The 13,139-nt window shown below is 44.5% G+C and overlaps 1 protein-coding gene and 1 pseudogene across 1 annotated transcript in view; both read right to left on the bottom strand.

Moving 5' to 3' along the window:
- OLFML2B (olfactomedin like 2B) overlaps positions 1-13,139 on the bottom strand; it is a 296,438-nt gene that overhangs the window by 191,631 nt on the left and 91,668 nt on the right. The window lies entirely within an intron of this gene.
- On the bottom strand, positions 3,814-3,933 carry LOC134963547 (5S ribosomal RNA; annotated as a pseudogene).

The following is a 13,139-nucleotide window of genomic DNA, read 5'->3' as shown; positions in this document are numbered from 1 at the left end:
GCCATCTTTTTAGAGGCTACTTCGTTTTTGTTATCATACTGTTAACTGGGTTCAGATCACAAGTTGTATGGTGTGATTGGTGTGGCTGGTATGAGTCTTACCCGGGATTCAAGATCCTTCCTTATTGTGTACGCTCGTCCGGGCACAGTACCTAACTGAGGCTTGGAGGAGGGTCATAGGGGGAGGAGCCAGTACGCACCATGTGACCTAAAAGCTTTTTTAGATGTGCCCTGTCTCCTGCGGAGCCCGCTATTCCCCCATGGTCCTGACGGAGTCCCCAGCATCCACTACGGACTATGAGAAATAGAATTATCGGTAAGTAAATTCTTATTTTTTTTATCATTGTTGCAGTAGGTGCAGTGTCTGCCGTAATGTGTAAAAAAGGGGACGCTGTCTACCATAATGTGTATAAAAGGGGACGCTGTCTGCCGTAATGTGTAAAAAGGGGGATGCTGTCTGCCATAATGTGTAAATAGGGCACGCTGTCTGCCGTAATGTGTAAAAAAGGGGACTCTGCCTGCTGTAATGTGTAAAAAGGGGGACGCTGTCTGCCGCAATGTGTAAAAAGAGGACGCTGTCTGCCGTAAAGTGTAAAAAAGGGGACAATGTCTGCCGTAATGTGTAAAAAAGGGACGCTGTCTGCCGTAATGTGTAAAAAGGGGGACTATGTCTGCCGTAATGTGTAAAAAAGGGACGCTGTCGGCCGTAATGTGTAAAAAGAGGACGCTGTCTGCCGTAATGTGTAAAAAGGGGGGCGCTGTCTGCCGTAATGTGTAAAAAAGGGGATGCTGTCTGCCATAATGTGTAAAAAGGGGACGCTGTCTACCGTAATGTGTAAAAGGGGGACTGTCTGCCGTAATGTGTAAAAAGGGGACGCTGTCTGCCGTAATGTGTAAAAGGGGCTCTACCTGGTGTAGTGACGCTACTGTGCACCGTAGTATGAATTGGTATTTTGTGGCCACGCCCCTTCCCCATGAAGCTACTCCCCTATATATTTTTGCGCGCCTGCGGCACTCACTGCCCTTATGTTACATGGGGGGGGCAATGCCGTTTCTTGCACACAGCGCTAAAATGCCTAGTTACGGCAGTGATTTTAAGGGCAACATTCCGGTATTAGTTTGCAGAAGATAGCATGCTCCTGCGCATAATTATGCGCAGGAACAGGATATTAATATTATACTGTGTTTACTGTACTCCGATATTCGGCGGGAACCCAGTGGGGACCAACTGCAAGCACACCTGGACCAGACATCGCCCACCTATTCAAACCAACCTATGACCCCTCCTGTAATGTAAATGACCAGCCCTTTGTCCTATAGATGAAGAGGTTACAGTTTCTATTGTATTGTGTTTTGACCAACTGTATAAAAGCCAAGCTGCCTAGCCGGTCATTCATCTCTCTCTGAAGGTCATCTTGCTTGATTGATCTGAGCACCGGACCGTGTGGCGCTGGCGAAACCAAACGTATGTACCATTGTATTGTAGCCTCTTTTCTGTTATTGTGATTGTATATCTGTTGTAACCCCCTTCGCAGCAATTATATGTTGGTGGGTCGGATCCCAACATCTTAAATACAATTGGTGTCATGTCTCTTTTCCTGCTAAGGTATTAAGTGTAATTCAGCCACACGTGAAGCTGCATTGTGCTCTCAGCGTGTTGGTGTGTGTGTCGGGCCTTTGTACGTGTACTTACCGGGTGGGATCCGGCATTTGCACTCCGTTGCTGGCTTTCCGACCCGGCAATATACCGGGTCGGTTGCCATAGCAGCGGAGGGCGCAGCAGCAGCAGGGGCGGGGGTGGAGGCGGCGCCTGGAGATGAGCTCATCTCCTGCACCGCCTCTGCCTATGCTGTGAATGGGATCCGTGTCGCATCGGAACGGCTCCCATTCACACTGCGCCTGACCCGGTAATCAACCCGGTAATAACCCTTCTTTTTTACCGGGTTGAATTACCGGGTCAGGCGACCCGCTAATTCACCAAAGGACCTTTCACATCACACACGGCGCAATATGCCGTGTCGATACCGGGTTTTTAGTGCGATGTGAAAGGGGTATTTGATCTCTCTGCTGCTTTTGACACTGTTGACCAGCCCTTTCTTGGTTCTCATCCTACTGATCTAACCGCTCTTTCAGTGTTCATTTCTCTGATTCCACCTCCTCCTCACTATCTCTCTCAGTTGGAGTACTGCAAGGCTCAGCCTTAGGTCCTCTGCTTTTCTCTATCTATACCACATCTCTTGGCAAACTAATCATCTCTTTCGGATTTCAGTATCATCTGTATGTGGATGATACTCAAATCTGCCTATCATCCCCAGATTTGTCACCATCTGTATTGGGCTGTGTCACTGAATGCCTTTCTGCCATTTAATCTTGGATGACATCTCCTCACCTCAAACTTAATATTTCCAAAACAGAATTAATTATATTTCCACCAGACAATAGTAGTCACCAACCTGATATCTCTATCACTGTTGATAACTCAGCAATCATCCCTACCCCACAAGCTCGCTGCCTAGGTGTCATTCTTGACTCTGAACTGTCCTTTGTTCCCCACATTCAATTTGTCTCAAAATCATGTTACATACAGTACATCTAAGAAACATATCCAAAATACGACCAGATCTTACACAAGCGCAGCAAAAACTTTAATCCATGCTCTCATTATCTCCCACATTGATTATTGTAATAGTCTCCTGACTGGTCTTCCCAAACATAGGCTCTCACAACTACAATCCATTTTGAATGCAGCTGCGAGGCTAATCTTCCTCGCTAGACCTTCATCGTCTGTAGATCCGCTCTGTCAGTCCCTCCATTGGTTACCGGTATTCTACCGTATTAAATATAAAATATTTTTACTTACGTATAACGTTATTAAGGTAGAGAAACCAAAACAAAGAAGTGTTTGAGAAGTAGACTCTTTTTTGGGAGCACTCTAATTCAGAGGATGACATTATAACATATATGGTACTGATAAAAACATTTTTAATAGATAGATATTAAAAAATGAATTTTTAGGAGTATCTATGTGTGGGCAAAAGGTTTCGCGAAAATATAAAGATCAATAATCAATAATGAGTGATATCAATATCACAGTCTCAAAGATGCCGGAAATCAATAACTGTAGTACTTTGATTATATCATCATTGCACAATGGCCCTCATTCCGAGTCGTTCGCTCGGTATTTTTCATCGCATCGCAATGAAAATCCGCTTAGTACGCATGCGCAATATTCGCACTGCGACTGCGCCAAGTAATTTAACAATGAAGATAGTATTTTTACTCACGGCTTTTTCATCGCTCCGGCGATCGTAATGTGATTGACAGGAAATGGGTGTTACTGGGCGGAAACACGGCGTTTTATGGGCGTGTGGATGAAAACGCTACCGTTTCCGGAAAAAACGCAGGAGTGGCTGGAGAATCGGGGGAGTGTCTGAGCGAACGCTGGGTGTGTTTGTGACGTCAAACCAGGAACGACAAGCACTGAACTGATCGCACAGGCAGAGTAAGGTTGAAGTTACTCAGAAACTGCAAAGTAGTTTGTAATCGCAATATTGCGATTACATCGGTCGCAATTTTAAGAAGCTAAGATACACTCCCAGTAGGCGTAGGCTTAGCGTGTGTAACTCTGCTAAATTCGCCTTGCGACCGATCAACTCGGAATGAGGGCCATTGTCTCTCATGTACTATATGACCATCATTTATTCTGCAGATACCCATTCTGGGTTATTGTGAATGCAGAGAATTAAATCATTGGTCATGTGGGACCGATTGCCAAATGGTATAAATGTGAGTGACGTTATATTTGGGAGTCAATTTATTGCAGTACCAGGGTGTTCAGAGGTGGTCTCCCATCCTATTACTAACCTGGCCTTTCACTGCTTAGCTTCCAAGGTCAGAAGAGATTGGGCATCTCCAGTGAGGTATGACCGCAATTATTGAACTCGCCTTTTTTAGTCACTTCAAAGGTATATAATGTAGTCTTTATATACCTGCAATGTTGCAATTGATAGACATGTATGGTACAATTGCTAGAAACATGAGATTATATGCAATTACCTGACCTAGTCACCATGTGACACGTCAGCCACAAAACAAAGTGCACAGGTAAATACAGGCCTATTATGTGTGGAAAAATTTTTAAACCACAGAATATTCATAAATGAACTGGCCTGATATTTATAAATATGTCCTAGGAGCACCAGTACGGCCGTGTCAAGTTTATACTATATGTACATATTATTACTCTGCACAGACTGCAGGTAAACCATGAGATACACAATAGTATATAGAGAAAATGGCACCTCTATACTTCTTTAAAGCAGTGTTATGTCAATGCACTTGCACCTTCCATCCGTAACTACTCATAACAATGTTATGAAAAAATGAGCCTTTGCTTGCTATTTATCAGCAAATTACGGCTAGAAAAATATATATAAACTTGAACACTTGTTCTTAGAAGCACACCTGTTGAAATAGGAACCTTCAGTACAATAACTGAAACCAATCAGTTTCAAACTGAGATGTGTAACATATCAATGCATATATCCCTATAGATTGTACAGTAAGTTTGCAAGCAGGGCCTTCCTACCTTTATGTCTGTCTGTTTTACCCAGTTTTGTTCTACTACAGTTGTACTAATTGTAAAGCGCAACAGAATATGCTGTGCTATATAAGAAACTGTTAATAAATAATAATAAATAAATATTGCAGCTGCAAATCGGGTTAAAATTCACAATTGCAGCTGTAACTGTGTCTACCTCAATTGCAACCTGAATTGCAACTGTAACTGTGTCCACCTACAAACGTCTTCCTCCTGTCAACCACCTTGCGAACGCCTGTGCGAATTGAATTTTTGCACCATCCAATCGCTGGCCAGTGATGCCCGTTGTTGTTGTTCGACACGCGGTGCATATGCATGCGCATTTAGTACCTCATCGCCCACTGTGTGAAAACACACTGCAGCAATCAGATCTGAATGACCCCCCATGTTTGAAAGGAATACATACTTTTTGCCAGCTATCATGATCCCGACAGCGGGATCCCGGCAAGGGGGCGAGTGCTAGAAAACCCCTTGTGGGTTTGTTGAGCTTGCAAAGCTGCGCTCGCCACAGGTTATATTCTCCCTCTATGAGTGTTGTGGACACCCATAGAAGGAGAAAAGCCTGTAGCACCAGTAGCGGCATTTCACCACCTGTCGGGATTCCGGCATCGGCATCACCACCTGTCCGGATTCCGGCATCGGCATTGTGACCGCCGGGATCCTGACAGGTGGTCTGGTGATTGCCTCCCGTTCGAAATGACTTTTCTTTCCTTTATGCAGTATATTTGGTTGTTTAGCAAGAACTGATAAGAATGGTAAGCGATATTGTAAAGAAACTTGTGTTTGGAAAGTAAATGAAGAAATAAATAAAAGGATTCTCAATTCTAAGGGGTACATTTACTAAGCAGTGATAAGAGCGGAGAAGTGAGCCAGTGGAGAAGTTGCCCATGGCAACCAATCAACAAAATCTATAATTTGCATACTATAAAATGATACAGAGCTGCTGATTGGTTGATGGGGAAATTTCTCCACTGGCTCACTTCTCTGCTCTTATCACTGCTTAGTAAATGTACCCCTTAGGGTCCTTTGGAGCTAATCTCTGTATTCTGCATTGGTTCATTGCAGGGCCTATACTGTATCTAGGAAAACATAATAATATATTTGAAAAGTAACCAACCCTAAGCAATAATTAATTTGTAGTTGTTTGGGAGGGTGGAATGGGAGCTGTTGCTAGGTGACAATTCTATTCTCTAGAATAAAGAACGTTTTCAGATCATTAATTCCCACAAACTACAGTTTATTCTTTAGGAAAATTGTCACCTAGTAACAGCAGGTGGCAGACTACCACACACCTGATGGTTGCTCTGAGGGCTTCATTCAGCACAGTTTGCAATTGCAACTGAATGCGCACTGATTGTGATCACAATGGCAAATCTGCAAAGACCTCTAGCCAAACGAATAAAAAGATATTGGGGGTAATTCCAAGTTGATCGCAGCAGGAAATTTTTTAGCAGTTGGGCAAAACCATGTGCACTGCAGGGGAGGCAGATATAACATGTGCAGAGAGAGTTAGATTTGGGTGGGGTGTGTTCAATCTGCAATCTAAATTGCATTGTAAAAATAAAGCAGCCAGTATTTACCCTGCACAGAAACAAAATAACCCACCCAAATCTAACTCTCTCTGCACATGTTATATCTGCCTCCCCTGCAGTGCACATGGTTTTGCCCAACTGCTAAAAAATTTCCTGCTGCGATCAACTTGGAATTACACCCATTATGTTAACACTTGAACTCCACGCAGGAACGTGCAGCTCAATCTATAATGATGATCACCAATTACTTAAGGAACAAGGTTCTAATTATAAACAATGAAATGCTCTTTCTCAAGAGCGAGATGCACCCAGGGCCGGTTCTAACACTTGTGGCGCCCTGGGTGAAAATAGGGGCATGGCTTCATACAGGGGTGTGGTTAGTTATGCCCCCTGTAGAGTTGTGCCCCCATTTGTGCCCCCAGTAGAGTTGTGCCCCCTTTTGTGCCCCCAGTTGAGTAGCGCCACTTACAAGAAAAAATAAATAAATTATTAATTAATACTTACTATCCCCGCTCCTGATTCCCGACCTCTGCTGACCTCCGCTGGCGCCGCTCCTCGGATCTATGGGAGAGACGTCATGACGTCTCTCTCATAGCACAGCATAGATACTAGAGGTCAATTATGACCCCTAGCGTCTATGTGCCAGTCCCACAAAGCTGTGCGGTGCGCAATGACGTCATCGCGCACCGCACAGCAAAGGTCCTCTCCACGAAGGGAAACTAGACGGGTAGCGTCTAGTTTCCTTCACAGCACTGCAGAGCACATCGGGGCACTGACCAACAGTAGCGGATCTTGCCATCGCAGCGGCGCCCTCCGGATGGTGGCGCCGCCATCCTGAAGGCTGCGCCCCAGGCAAAAATCCCGTGTGCCCATAGCAAGATCTGCTACTGGATGCACCTCCCTACAAATGGGGGTGTCAATGCATAATCCCTTAATAAAAACTCAGGCCCAGATTTATCAAGCCTTGGAGAATGATAAATTGAACAGTGATAAAGTAACAACTAATCAACTCCTGTCATTTTTCAAACAGCCTGTAACATGGCATAGTAACATAGTAACATAGTAACTTAGGTTGAAAAAAGACAATTGTCCATCGAGTTCAACCTATTTGTGGTCTCCTATGCAGTCTTATTATAGGACTAGTTATTTTTATGTTAGGACTAGTTAAATTAACTATAATGCGTGCCTACGCACCATAACCCTGAATATCTTTATCCAATAGGAATTTATCTAACCATTCTTAAAGGTGTTGACCGAGTCCACAGTTACTACTCTCTCAGGTAGGGAATTTCAAACACGTATTGTCCTTACTGTGAAAAAACCTTTTTTGCCTCAATGGCCCTCATTCCGAGTTGTTTGCTCGCTAGCTGCTTTTAGCAGCATTGCACACGCTAAGCCGCCGCCTACTGGGAGTGAATCTTAGCTTTTGCAGAATTGCGAACGAAAGATTTGCATAATTGTGAATAGAAATTTCTTTGCAGTTTCTGAGTAGCTCGGGAGTTACTCTGCCACTGCGATCAGTTCAGTCAGTTTCGTTCCTGGTTTGACGTCACAAACACACCCAGCGTTCGCCCAGACACTCCCCCGTTTCTCCAGACACTCCCCGAAACGGTAGAGTTTTTCCGCACACACCCATAAAACGTCCAGTTTCCGCCCAGAAACACCCACTTCCTGTCAATCACACTCCGATCACCAGAACGATGAAAAATCCTTGTTATGCCGTGAGTAAAATACCTAACTTTTATGTAAAATAACTAAGTGCATGCGCTCTGCGAACCTTGCGCATGCGCAGTAAGCAACTAATCGCAATATAGCGAAACTCGTCAACGAGCGAACAACTCGGAATGAGGGCCAATGTGCGGAAACTCCTCTTCTCTAACCTAAGCGAGTGACCACGTGTTCTCTGTGCTGATCCTATAGAAAACAGGTCCCTCCCAAGCTCTGTGTATTGACCCCTTATATATTTATAGTAGAGATGAGCGGGTTCGGTTCCTCGGGATCCGAACCCCCCCGAACTTCACCCATTTTACACGGTTCCGAGGCAGCCTCGGATCTTCCCGCCTTGCTCGGTTAACCCGAGCGCGCCCAAACGTCATCATCCCGCTGTTGGATTCTCGCGAGATTCGTATTCTATATAAGGAGCCGCGCGTCGCCGCCATTTTCACTCGTGCACTGGAGATGATAGCGAGAGGACGTGGCTGCGTTCTCTCAGTTTCTGTGCTCAGTGTGCTGCAAATATCTGTGCTCAGTGTGCTGCAAATATCTGTGCTCAGTGTGCTGCAAATATCTGTGCTCGGTGTGCTGCAAATATCTGTGCTCAGTGTACTGCAAATATCTACGTTCTCTGCCTGAAAACGCTCCATATCAGTGCTGCATTGTAGGAGGACAGTGCAGAATTTTGTTGACCACCAGTATATATATAGCAGTACGGTACAGTAGTCCACTGCTCTACCTCTGTGTCGTCAAGTATACTATGCATCCATACCTGTGCTGCATTTTAGTTGTGCGCAGTATATAGTAGGACAGTGCAGAATTTTGCTGACCACCAGTATATATATAGCAGCACGGTACAGTAGTACACTGCTCTCCCTCTGTGTCATCAAGTATACTATGCATCCATACCTGTGCTGCATTTTAGTTGTGCGCAGTATATAGTAGGAGGACAGTGCAGAATTTTGCTGACCAACAGTATATATATATAGCAGTACGGTACAGTAGTCCACTGCTCTACCTCTGTGTCGTCAAGTATACTATGCATCCATATCTGTGCTGCATTTTAGTTGTGCGCAGTATATAGTAGGAGGACAGTGCAGAATTTTGCTGACCACCAGTATATATATAGCAGTATGGTACAGTAGTCCACTGCTCTACCTCTGTGTCGTCAAGTATACTATGCATCCATACCTGTGCTGCATTTTAGTTGTGCGCAGTATATAGTAAGACAGTGCAGAATTTTGCTGACCACCAGTATATATATAGCAGTACGGTACAGTAGTCCACTGCTCTACCTCAGTGTCGTCAAGTATACTATGCATCCATACCTGTGCTGCATTTTAGTTGTGTGCAGTATATAGTAGGAGGACAGTGCAGAATTTTGCTGACCACCAGTATATATATAGCAGTACGGTACAGTAGTCCACTGCTCTACCTCTGTGTCATCAAGTATACTATGCATCCATACCTGTGCTGCATTTTAGTTGTGCGCAGTATATAGTAGGAGGACAGTGCAGAATTTTGCTGACCACCAGTATATATATAGCAGTACGGTACAGTAGTCCACTGCTCTACCTCTGTGTCGTCAAGTATACTATGCATCCATACCTGTGCTGCATTTTAGTTGTGCGCAGTATATAGTAGGAGGACAGTGCAGAATTTTGCTGACCACCAGTATATATATAGCAGTACGGTACAGTAGTCCACTGCTCTACCTCTGTGTCGTCAAGTATACTATGCATCCATATCTGTGCTGCATTTTAGTTGTGCGCAGTATATAGTAGGAGGACAGTGCAGAATTTTGCTGACCACCAGTATATATATAGCAGTATGGTACAGTAGTCCACTGCTCTACCTCTGTGTCGTCAAGTATACTATGCATCCATACCTGTGCTGCATTTTAGTTGTGCGCAGTATATAGTAAGACAGTGCAGAATTTTGCTGACCACCAGTATATATATAGCAGTATGGTACAGTAGTCCACTGCTCTACCTCAGTGTCGTCAAGTATACTATGCATCCATACCTGTGCTGCATTTTAGTTGTGTGCAGTATATAGTAGGAGGACAGTGCAGAATTTTGCTGACCACCAGTATATATATAGCAGTACGGTACAGTAGTCCACTGCTCTACCTCTGTGTCATCAAGTATACTATGCATCCATACCTGTGCTGCATTTTAGTTGTGCGCAGTATATAGTAGGAGGACAGTGCAGAATTTTGCTGACCACCAGTATATATATAGCAGTACGGTACAGTAGTCCACTGCTCTACCTCTGTGTCGTCAAGTATACTATGCATCCATACCTGTGCTGCATTTTAGTTGTGCGCAGTATATAGTAGGAGGACAGTGCAGAATTTTGCTGACCACCAGTATATATATAGCAGTACGGTACAGTAGTCCATTGCTCTACCTCTGTGTCGTCAAGTATACTATCCATATGTGTGCTGCATGTGCTGTTTGGGGACTATTTTTTAAATTGGCCATCCTGTCTGACACTGCAGTGCCACTCCTAGATGGGCCAGGTGTTTGTGTCGGCCACTTGGGTCGCTTAGCTTAGCCATCCAGCGACCTTGGTGCACCTCTTTTTTTCTTTGCATCATGTGCTGTTTGGGGACTATTTTTTAAATCGGCCATCCTGTCTGACACTGCAGTGCCACTCCTAGATGGGCCAGGTGTTTGTGTCGGCCACTTGGGTCGCTTAGCTTAGTCATCCAGCGACCTCGGTGCAAATTTTAGGACTAAAAATAATATTGTGAGGTGTGAGGTGTTCAGAATAGACTGGAAATGAGTGGAAATTATGGTTATTGAGGTTAATAATAATATGGGATCAAAATGACCCCCAAATTCTATGATTTAAGCTGTTTTTGAGGGGTTTTTGTAAAAAACACCCGAATCCAAAACACACCCGAATCCGACAAAAAATTTTCAGGGAGGTTTTGCCAAAACGCGTCCGAATCCAAAACACGGCCGTGGAACCGAATCCAAAACCAAAACACAAAACCCGAAAAATTTCCGGTGCACATCACGAATTTGTAGATGTTGATCATGTCCCTTCTTAAGGCCCATACACATTAGACGATGTTGCACTGTGAGCGACATCCTCTAACGGTTCCCCCTCCCGGGCCGGCCGGTCGGCGGTCGCCTGTACGCACTGAGCGATATGACCGCTCAAATCGCTCAGTGACGTCACGCCCCCCCGCCAGCCCTGCATGAAGGTCGTGGACGACAGTCCACATCCTTCATGCATGCCCTACCGACAGCGACGATCGTTGTCGACCCGCGGGGCCGTGCATCGGTCGTCGCTGGCGGCATACACACTTGACGATAAAATGAGCGACGTCGCTCAAGGAGGGGAAAAATGAGCGACGTCGCTCATTTTATCGTTAAGTGTGTATGGACCTTTAGTCTCCTCTTTTCCAATGTAAACATGCCTAGCCTTGCAAGCCTTTCCTCGTATTCCAGCGTCTCCATGCCCTTGATTAGTTTGGTTGCCCGCCTCTGAACCTTTTCTAGCTCCAGGATATCCTTTTTGTAATATGGTGCCCAAAATTGCACACAGTATTCAAGATGTGGCCTCACTAGTGATTTATATAATGGGAGTATAATACTCTCGTCCCTTGCATCAATTCCCCGTTTTATGCATGCTAATATCTTATTAGCCTTCTTTGGTGCACTCCTACTTTGGGTACTGCTGCTTAATTTGTTATCTATGTGAACCCCTAAGTCTTTTTCCAGTACAGAATCCCCTAATTTTAGAATCTGATTACTGCCGCCCTGTTCCCAACCTACAGAATGCTGGCAGGGGGGCAAGCGCAACGCTAGTCCCACTCCATGGGTGTCGTGGACACCCAGTAGTGGAAATAGCTGTGGCGGCGCTGCCGGCATTCTGGCGGTTAGGATCCAGGTGTCGATATTCTGACCGCCAGAATCCTGACTACATCCCTACATGACAACATACATACCTAAAGTAAAGTGTAATTTTGTAGATTTAAAAAAAAAAACCTAATTTATTTAATTAAACATGCAGCACACTAAATAGCATTCCCTGCATCACTGTAAATAACATCAGCGGCCACAGGGCCTACGGGGGACGGGGAGCGAAAGATTCCCAGTGGGCTGATGTGCATTTGGTGGCCTGTTTTGTTTGTTGGCATGTGTGGGGTGTTGCTGCTGCCATGGTTACTCAGTATACCTCTGGTGCTGCCCATTTAGTCCACTTCTACAAATTATTTCAGGGCCACTTTCAGTTCGAAATCTGCCTTTGCCTGACTTTAAAAGAAAGTGCAATGAAATATGCTAGCGCTACAGAAATGTTAGTAAATAAATGAATTGTAACAAATGAATTGAAACAAATTGTAATACCAAAAGCTATATTATATATTTATTTATTTTCTCTGTGGAGGTCACTTGGTTTTATTTTTTTCTGTGGGGGCCAATGTGTGTTTTTTTAACGGGATCCGGATTGAAAGCAGACAGTAACTAGGTCGACAATGTCTAGGTCAACCACTATTGGTCGACAGGGTGTCTAGGTCGACAGGGTCTTTAGGTCGACATGTTCTAGGTCGACAGGTCAAAAGGTCAACATGAGTTTTTCACAATTTTTTTCTTTTTTTGAACCTTTTCATACTTAACGATCCACGTGGACTACGATTGGAACGGTAATCTGTGCCGAGCGAAGCTAATTGGGGTTCCCGGTCACTCTACGAAGAAAACGACACCAAAATAACATTAAAAACTCATGTCGACCTTTTGACCTGTCGACCTAGAACATGTCGACCTAAAGACCCTGTCGACCTAGACACCCTGTCGACCTAGTTACTGTCGACCAATAGTGGTCGACCTAGACATTGTCGACCTAGTTACTGTCGATTTTCAATACTACACCCGTTTTTAACTGTGGGGTCCAGTGTATTTTATTTTTTTCTTGTGCAATGTTTTTCATCTACGCTTGTGTCTGCGTTGCACACAATGGTGTTCGTACAGAGTTGTAGTACAGAATCAGACACATGCACCAAGAATTGTATTATGTGTTTAGCATTCCTGTGTGGTTACAGGGGGTTGGCTAATCAGATGCAGATATAACATAGTGTGGGGTGTTGCTGAAAGTGGTTATGCATAGAGAAATTGATTTGCTCACATTGGAGGCCATACTTAAACAGATGATCTGAGCCTGCGAGAAAAGGATATATCCAGGTATATTCGGGCACTAGAAATAGAGTGCCTTGCTAAGCTGCAGCCAAGGATAGGGGGAAGTCACTCCCACTGTGACAAAATAGAACAAGAGGGAGCCTGC

This window comes from Pseudophryne corroboree, chromosome 9, assembly GCF_028390025.1.
Source record: "Pseudophryne corroboree isolate aPseCor3 chromosome 9, aPseCor3.hap2, whole genome shotgun sequence".
NCBI classification, from domain to species: Eukaryota; Metazoa; Chordata; class Amphibia; order Anura; family Myobatrachidae; genus Pseudophryne; species Pseudophryne corroboree.
The sequence above is the reverse complement of the archived record's forward strand: the minus strand, read 5'-3'. Positions and strand labels throughout refer to the sequence as shown.